General features: G+C 51.4%; 1 pseudogene; it reads left to right on the top strand.

Annotated features, from left to right (window-relative positions):
- Positions 1-3,925: 3,925 nt before the first annotated feature.
- On the top strand, positions 3,926-7,809 carry LOC123429513 (annotated as a pseudogene).
- Positions 7,810-8,646: the final 837 nt, after the last annotated feature.

Genomic DNA, 8,646 nt, shown 5'->3' on the forward strand with positions numbered 1-8,646 from the left:
AACAGGTTATGTGCGTCTCGTCGCAGAGCACGGATAGCTCGAAGGCCGCCTCGCCGCCGCGCCGCCGGGCTCGGCCGTGCTGCTGAGCAACGACCCGGCGCCTCAGGCGTCCGTCCTCCCACGGTTTGCAGCTTCATGATCTCCAGGCCACATGGCGAGCGGGCGCGGCGCGGGCGACGACCACAGGGCGAGCGGGCACTGCGCACGGCCGGCACGACGCGGGCGGGCGGGGACCACGGCCTCGCGTGGGGCGCGGCGCACGGCGGCACGGGGCGCGGTGCGGGCGACGGCCACAGGGCGAGCGGACGCGGCGCACGGCCGGCACGACGCGGGCGGGCGGGGCCACGGCCTCGCGCGGGGCGCGGCGCACGACCGGCATGGCGCGGGCGGGCGGGGCCACGACCTCACGCGGGGCGCGGCGCAAGGCCGGCATGGCGCGGGCGGGCGTGGCCACGGCCTCGTGCGGGGCGCGGCGCACGGCCGCCACGACGCGGGCGGGTGGGGCGACGGCCTCGCGTGCGGCGCGGCGCGGGCGACGGCCACAGGGCGAGCGGGGCGCGGCGCGGGCAACGGCCACAGGGCGAGCGGGGCGCGGCGCGAGCGAGCGCCAACATCAGGACCTAGATTACGGGGCACCTGACATTTGGGCCGGCCTTGCCAGGAAAACGGTTAAACGAGCGAAAACGGGCAGTTAAAGCTTTTGGTGGTTTTTTACCACGGATTAGTAAAAATTTGATAGTTTTTGGGACAAAATCGTATTGTGGTAGCTCCTCGACACGGTTGCGCGAAATGTGGTAGTTTTTGGCAATTTACTCCTTCATTTCAGTTGAAGGAGGCATTTCAAGCTACGCATCGCCGAGTATATGCAAGGTTGGATGGCTCGCTTTGGAAGCTTTCTAGAGCGTGTGGGGGTTGCTCTGGATAAGTTTTCTTTTGCACTGGATGTGAAGCAAACCTCCCCTCCTATGGTGGATTTTAATGTTGACTTTGTTGAGGGGAGGCTTGTGGAGCCCTATGGCCACATCTCCCCTCATGCTAGGGTCAGTTCACCCACATTGTCTACCTTATCGTTTGCATGTGTTGCCTCTATGAGTGAGTCCACTGTCGTGGTTGTGGTTGTAGTAATGCAGATCATGCTTGAACTTTAGCAAATTTGTGAGGAACCGTTTTCACCACTTATAGGGGAGTAGTTGACATGCTTGTAGGTGGATGCTTGTTTAGTTGTCTTGAGCAAGTTTGTAGCAGTTTTGTCTAGTTTTCTGTAAATTAACTGACAATCTTCTTTTTCTTAATAAAATAAAACGGTTATTGCTTCCGTCGGAAAACCCACCGCGGCATTTTTATAAAAAAAAACTGTATTTTTTGTTATTCAACCCGCGCTCCATCATTTATCTTCAACGTAAAAGAAAAAAACGATTCGCTGCAAAAATTATACCCGTACGCATCGCCTCCTCCCGTCGACCCTGGGCCACCCTGACCTGTGCCCAGACCGCCGCCACACCACTCACCGTCGCGGCCGACCTCAACCGCCACCGCTGCCGATCTCAACTCACCCGCCTCCGCGGCCGTACCTCTCCCTGCTCACTGCCTCTGTTGCGGCGCTCGAGCGCATCGCGTCGATCCTGGTCCACCCTCGCCTGTGCCCAGGCCGCTGCCACACCACTCGCCGCCGCGGCCGACCTCAACCACCACTGTTGTCGATCTCAACCCACCCGCCTCTGCGGCCGTACCTCTGTCCGCTTGCTGCTCCCGTTTCTGCACTCGAGCACAGCTTCTGGATCAAATCAACGCGACAGCTATAGTGACTGCGGATGATGCGTCTGCTCGATGCAGAACGACGACGGCGCGCGAATAAGGCGCGGCGGAGCGAAGTACTTGCAGGTGGAGGCGGGCCTCCATGGCTCACACGGGGAACTCCGAGGTTATGGCACGGCAACGGCGACTCCTTATGGCTAGATAGAGGCGCCTAACCCTTGATCCCCTTATCGTATCCCCTCCTCTGGCAGGAACTCATCATCTCGTGAGTTCCCCTCCCCATGCCTCCAACCATGTGTCAAGCACCGACAAGAAATTTTGTTTTGTGGGGATTTGTTTGCTGATGAATGAATGTACTGAATGTAAGATTGTATTGTTGTAGAGACAGAGAATGGAACACCACCTTCAGTTTGTCATCTGATTCCACATTCTCTACCCCATGAGTGAAATAAGATGACAGTTCATTGATCAATTCACGTAGCCTCTTTGTTTTGCTTTGCTTGTCCCGCTCAATTTCTCATCATGGTGGAATTAACAATGAACGGGTTGATTTCTCAACAAAATAGGATAGGATTGACTACATTAGTTAGTTAGCTTATTATTTTAATAAATCAAAATGATTATTAAAATATTAAAATTGTGTGGTATTTTTTTCTTCCGTTGCAACACACGGGCCCTTTTGCTACTAATAATAAAGTGTCTGTTGCTTCCGTCGGAAAACCCACCGTGACATTTTTATAAAAAAAACTGTAATTTTTGTTATTCAACCCGCGCTCCATCATTTATCTGCAACGCAAAAGGGAAAAACGATTCGCTGCAAAAATTATACCCGTACGCATCGCCTCCTCCCGTCGACCCTGGGCCACCCTGGCCTGTGCGCAGGCCGCCGCCGCCGCGGCCGACCTCAAGCGCCACCGCTGCCGATCTCAACCCACCCGCCTCCACGGCCGTACCTCTCCCCGCTCACTGCCCCCGTTGCGGCGCTCGAGCGCAACGCGTCGACCCTGGTCCACCCTGGCCTGTGCCCAGGCCGCTGCCACACCACTCGCCGTCGCGGCCGACCTCAACCACCACTGTTGTCGATCTCAACCGACCCGCCTCCGCGACCGTACCTCTGCCCGCTTGCTGCCCCCGTTTTGGCGCTCGAGCACAGCTTCTGGATCAAATCAACGCGACAGCTACAGTGACCGGGGATGATGCGTCTGCTCGATGCAAAACGGCGGCGGCGTGCGGATAAGGCGCGGCGGAGCAAAGTACTTGCAGGTGGAGGCGGGCCTCCATGGCTCACACGGGGAACTCCGAGGTTATGGCGCGGCAACGACGACTCCTTATGGCCAGATAGAGGCGCCTAACCCTTGCTCCCCTCATTGTATCCCCTCCTCCGGCAGGAACTCATCATCTGGTGAGATCCCTCCCCATGCCTTCAACCGTGTGCCAAGCACCGACAAGAAAATTTATTTCGTAGGGATTTGTTTGCTGATGAATGAATGTATTGAATGTAAGATTGTATTGTTGTAGAGACAGAGAATGGAACACCACCTTTAGTTTGTCATCTGATCCCACATTCTCTACCCCATGAGTGAAATAAGATAACAGTCATTGATCAATTCAGGTAGCCTCTTTGTTTTGATTTGCTTGTCCTGCTCAATTTCTCATCATGGTGGAATTAACAATGGACGGGTTGATTTCTCAACAAAATAGGATAGGACTGACTACATTAGTTATTTAGCTTATTATTTTAATAAATTAAAATGATTATAAAAAAGATTAAAAGCGTGTGATATTTTTTTCTCCCGTGACAACGCACGGGCCCTTTTGCTAGTCTTAATAAAAGGAGGAGCCAATAATTTTTTCCTCCGTTTCAAAAACAAAAAATTGATCCGACAATGCTTACGAATGTAGATGCTCACGCGTCAATGTGAGAGCGATCCACAACCACGCCGTGCCAAAGACCGTAGAGTTGACTTCAGAGGCAACATTAGGTAGTAGTGAAAACGGGACAGCGACGGTAGAGCAGGAGAGGATGACAACACTCGCCTATTGAAACAATGAAACCTGCATGTCTTGTTAACAACCACCTCGTGGACACAAAAGAAACAAGAGCTGCGGCTAATCATCCGTGGTCGGTCTTCTTCGGCTCCGGTGAAGAAATTACCGGCGAGCTCAAGAAATGCTCAGAGCCGTGCAACTCGTGCTCAGGTACGTAAGACATGAGCGTCCGCTTCCGCAAATCAATGATAAAATTGTAAAACTCAATGGCCAAAAGGTTTTTTTTGAGGTAATATCACTGATGGTGCGTAAACTTGTTCTGGATGTTCAGTTTGATGCCTCAACTTGTAAAATACACGTAATGAGTGCTAAAACTTGGCAATTTGGTTTAAATACGATGCCAAACATGTTTGTCTACGGATTCGCTGCTGACTGGGCTTGACAGCGTGGCGTGGGCCCCCTTGTCATCCACCGGAGAGGCGTGTGCCCGTTCCGCCGCTGGCCTTTTTCCAATAAAAAACCTTGGACTAATGTTTCTCGCTCAGAAAAGCTCCTGGCTCGGCGGGACAGGGCAGCCCGCACAACTTTTTCCATATCACCTCCTGTTGCATGTTCGTCTGCCTCGAACGCTCCTCCTCCTCTGTCTCTCCCTTATGATCGTGGGAAGGCGCCGCCCTCGTGGATCGTGGCGACCACATTGATCATCGCCGGCGAGGATGGCGGAGCCCCGCCGGCGTGCTCCTGGAGATGCAACCCCTCCTTACGGTGAGAACCACCTCGCCTTTCTCGACCCAGCTTTCCCCTGTCCGCGGTAGGGTTAAGATTGATTTCGCCTTCTGTTAAAAGCCTGCAATTTGTAAGTTTCTGGTGTGCGCTGATGTTTCAGATGCTTTTGATGGTCTTTTCTCGATTGAGATACATCACAAAGGTTTCTTTTGTGGAATTGACAACAACAACACCTACATGGATTATGAAGTTGCATGGTTTAACAACTGTGACAGTGATACATGGTACTTGTTATGGATTGATGACTTTTTGCAGCAGCTAGGTTATGACAGAGATTGTTTGAAGCTTGATGTATACTGGTGTCAGCCTGGAAAGACAATGGTTGATGGGCTAAGAAATTTGACATGTGATGCAGATATCCTTGCAATGATAACAGTAACTACAGAGCACAAGAACTTGTTACTGATTGTAGACCATGGAGAGAGACTTGACAGTGCTCTCAGAGATGATATTTTACTTGATGGAGTTCCTATACTTTCAAAGGTCATTACTCCAGGAAAAGAAAGCAAGGGAAAAGAGCAATATCGTTATCCTGAGGAGAGAAGTGTGCCAAATAAGAGGAGGTCTAGGAGGTTATTTGGAGAAGGTTCATCCTCATTGTGCTGATGAAGAATTGGAGGAAGAAGATGGAGTAAATGCAGCTGAATCAGAGATAGATGAGGATTTCTATGACAGCGACTATGACATAGAAGATGGGGATGACGATCTCTATGTAAAAAATGTTGACAAAGAAGTGGATGATCATAGAGAGGACACAGCTTGTGACTATGAAGCAGAGTTAGCAGAGGATGCTCTACATGATTCACACTTACATTTGTCCAATGAACGGAGGGAGAAGTTGAAGTGCCACTTCAAGGGATTTAATCCAGAAACTGATTTGAATAACCCTATTTTCAAGCTTGGACAGGTTTTTGGTAATGTGCACGAGCTGAGACATGATATTACATCGTATAGCATTAGAAACAGAGTTCAAGTGAAGAAGACAAGGAACACATCCAAGAAAATAATAGCTGTGTGCAGTGGTGAGTGCCCGTGGTATCTCATGGCAAGCAATGACAACAGAATATCCAGATTTGTTATTAAAAAGTACTTTGATGAGCACACTTGTACTAAAGCCTGGAATCTCAAGGCACTGACGGCTCCGTTTCTCACTAGAAAAATCAAAGATGAGTTCACGGACAATGAGAAGATGTCGTTGAAGAAATTTCAAGGAAGGACTGGACCAGGTGCTGGATTTTGAAACTTGATATTTGGACCTGATTCAGATAGGTCACATGTGGCAGCAGAGGGAGAGCCAATAACCCAAAATGCACCAGGAGGGGATGAGTGGGATGATGACCTCATGCACATGTAGATGCCCATCATGGATGCAGAAGTTCATGACTGAACTTTATGGAATGCAACTAAGTTCACCAATGACCTTGGTTTATTTGTTTAGAGGCCTCTTTTGATGTAATGAACATGTCAGTTTACACGTACTGCACTTAAGTATGTTGGCATGCGGCACTTTCAGTATGTTTTATAGCTCCAGTGTTATGTTCATGTACTATCAAATTCTAGTCTTGAAGTGTTATATGAATCTGTTGTCATTCTTGCTGTTAAAATTCTTTCTTGCCGTTAAAATTCAGTGCAACTGTGTTACTGATGATTAGTTTCTCATGCTGTCAAAATTTTGTTTATGTGTTACTGAAGAACAGTTTATGATGCTGTTAAATTCCAGTGATTATATTGTTCACAAACTGAACATGTTGCAAAAAATATCCCGTTCTTCTGATGTTGTCATATTGTAGTGATTATATTGTTCACAAACTGAACATGTTACAAAAAAATTCCAAAAAGGGTGTCCTGGGATTCAAACCCAGGACTTGGGTGTGCAAGTCTTGCGCTAGTAGCTAGTGGGACAGTCAGAGATAACTGACGATTTAGCCTTCTACTCTGTACTTAACACTATATTCTGTATCCAGTGCGGTCGACTGTCCCGCCGAGCCAGGGGCTTTTCTGGAAAAAAGACAACGGGCACGCCTCTCCAGTGCCTGACAAGGGGCCCCACGCCACGCTGTCAAGCCCAGTCAGCAGCGAATCCGTAGACAAACGTGTTTGGCACCGTATTTGAACCAAATTGTCAAGTTTTAGCACTCATTACGTATATTTTACAAGTTGAGGCACCAAACTGAACATCCAGGACAAGTTTAGGCACCACCCGTGATATTACTTTTTTTTTCGATCAAAAATGACCAAAAGGGTTTCCAAATGATTTGTTTCGCCGCTTGTGTTGTGCAGGGACAAGAGCAGATTTGCCTCGTCAGGTTTCGTCAATGGATTCTCCACAGCTTCAAACCCGCAGAGGTGCAAAAATTTCGTCATCCAGATCGAATTTGTTGTACCCTACTGCACATCATCGGTCAGTTTATTGAGATGAAGAGTTCGATTGTGCATGTCCTGATATATATGCTGCAGGTTAGCCGGTAAAGTGGCGGTCATCACAGGCGCCGCGAGCGGCATCGGCAAGGCGACGGCCGCGGAGTTCGTCAGGAACGGCGCCAAGGTCATCATCGCCGACGTGCAGGACGACCTGGGCCGCTCCGTCGCCGCGGAGCTCGGCCCGGACGCCGCATACACCCGCTGCGACGTCTCGGACGAAGCGCAGGTCGCCCGGCCGTCGACCTCGCCGTCGAGCGGCACGGCCGCCTCGACATCCTCTACAGCAACGCGGGCGTCTCCGGGTCCGCGTCCCAGGCCTCCGTGGGCGCCCTTGACCTCGCCGACTTCGACCGCGTGATGGCTGTCAACGCCCGGTCGGCCGTCGCGTGCATCAAGCACGGCGCGCGCGTCATGGCGCCGGGCCGCCGCGGCGGCTGCATCCTCTGCACGGCCAGCGTCATCGGCGTGCTCAGCTTCGGCTCCCCGATCCTCGCGTACGCCATCTCGAAAGCCACCGTCATCGCCGCGGTGGGCGCAGCCGCGGGCCCGCTGGCGCGCGATCGGGTGCGCGTGAACGCCATCTCGCCGCACGCCATCGCGACGCCGCTCACGGTGCGGTCCATGGCCGAGATGTTTCCCGGGGCCGGCGAGGACGCGCTGCGGCGGGTGGTGGAGGAGGACTGGAGCGAGCTGGACGGCACCGTGCTGCAGGTGGAGGACGTGGCCAGGGCGGCGCTGTACCTGGCGTCGGACGAGGCCAGGTACGTGACCGGGCACAACCTCGTCGTCGACGGCGGGTTCACCGCGCACAAGGGTGTCGGCATGCCGTCCCTGGAGGTGCCGAGGAAGGATAAGTGAACTCCAAACATACGTGCTTTCGCACTTTAGGAGTGTTAGATACATGGATTGGTTTCCGTCCATCAAGGAGGATCACACACTTTAGGCCTTGTTCGGTTTCTTCTCAATTGAAGGGGTTTGGAGGGGATTGGGAATGATTAAATTCTCTACGAGTCAAATTCCACCTCAATCCCCTCCAATCCTATTCAATCTCCTCCTTGCTGGGATTAACCGAACAAGCTCTTAGGAGTGTTCGATACATGGATTGGTTTCCATCCATCAAGGAGGATCACACTATCAATTTCATTCTGTAATTAAAACCGAGTTCTTACAGTACAAGCAACAAAACTATCTCAAAAAGAAAAAGAGCTCAAAATCTGACATCAGATTTAGCAGCCGTCTGATGACTAGTACGGATCTTAAAGTACTGATGGTCGCCACGTCAGCTCCCTGGAACTTTTGGGACTCTATGCAAACAATGCAAACAAATTCTTTTAGCCCATCGCCCTTTTTTCCGCGAATACGCACGAGTGCGCATCTTTTCATTGATAGTAGAAGATTGGTGTACAACGTACTGAGAAGGAGGGGACGCAACCCAGTGTCTTGTACACATAAGGCAAGACAAAGAGTTGCACAATAGTGGTGACAGGATGCTCAGCCCGAGTACAACCCTAGGCAACTACGGAAGTAACGATCTAAGTTTGTGTGCGCCCGCCCTGGCCCAAGATCTAGCCTCCTCCTAGATAGACAGGATAAGTCGGGAGATGGAGGGTTGTTCGCCATCGAAGACACAACAGTTGCGGTGCCTCCAAATGGACCACGCCGTGAGGGTCGCAAGAGTGGCCAACCCTTACGATG

The sequence above is a fragment of the Hordeum vulgare genome, chromosome 2H (genome assembly GCF_904849725.1).
Source record: "Hordeum vulgare subsp. vulgare chromosome 2H, MorexV3_pseudomolecules_assembly, whole genome shotgun sequence".
NCBI classification, from domain to species: domain Eukaryota; kingdom Viridiplantae; phylum Streptophyta; class Magnoliopsida; order Poales; family Poaceae; genus Hordeum; species Hordeum vulgare.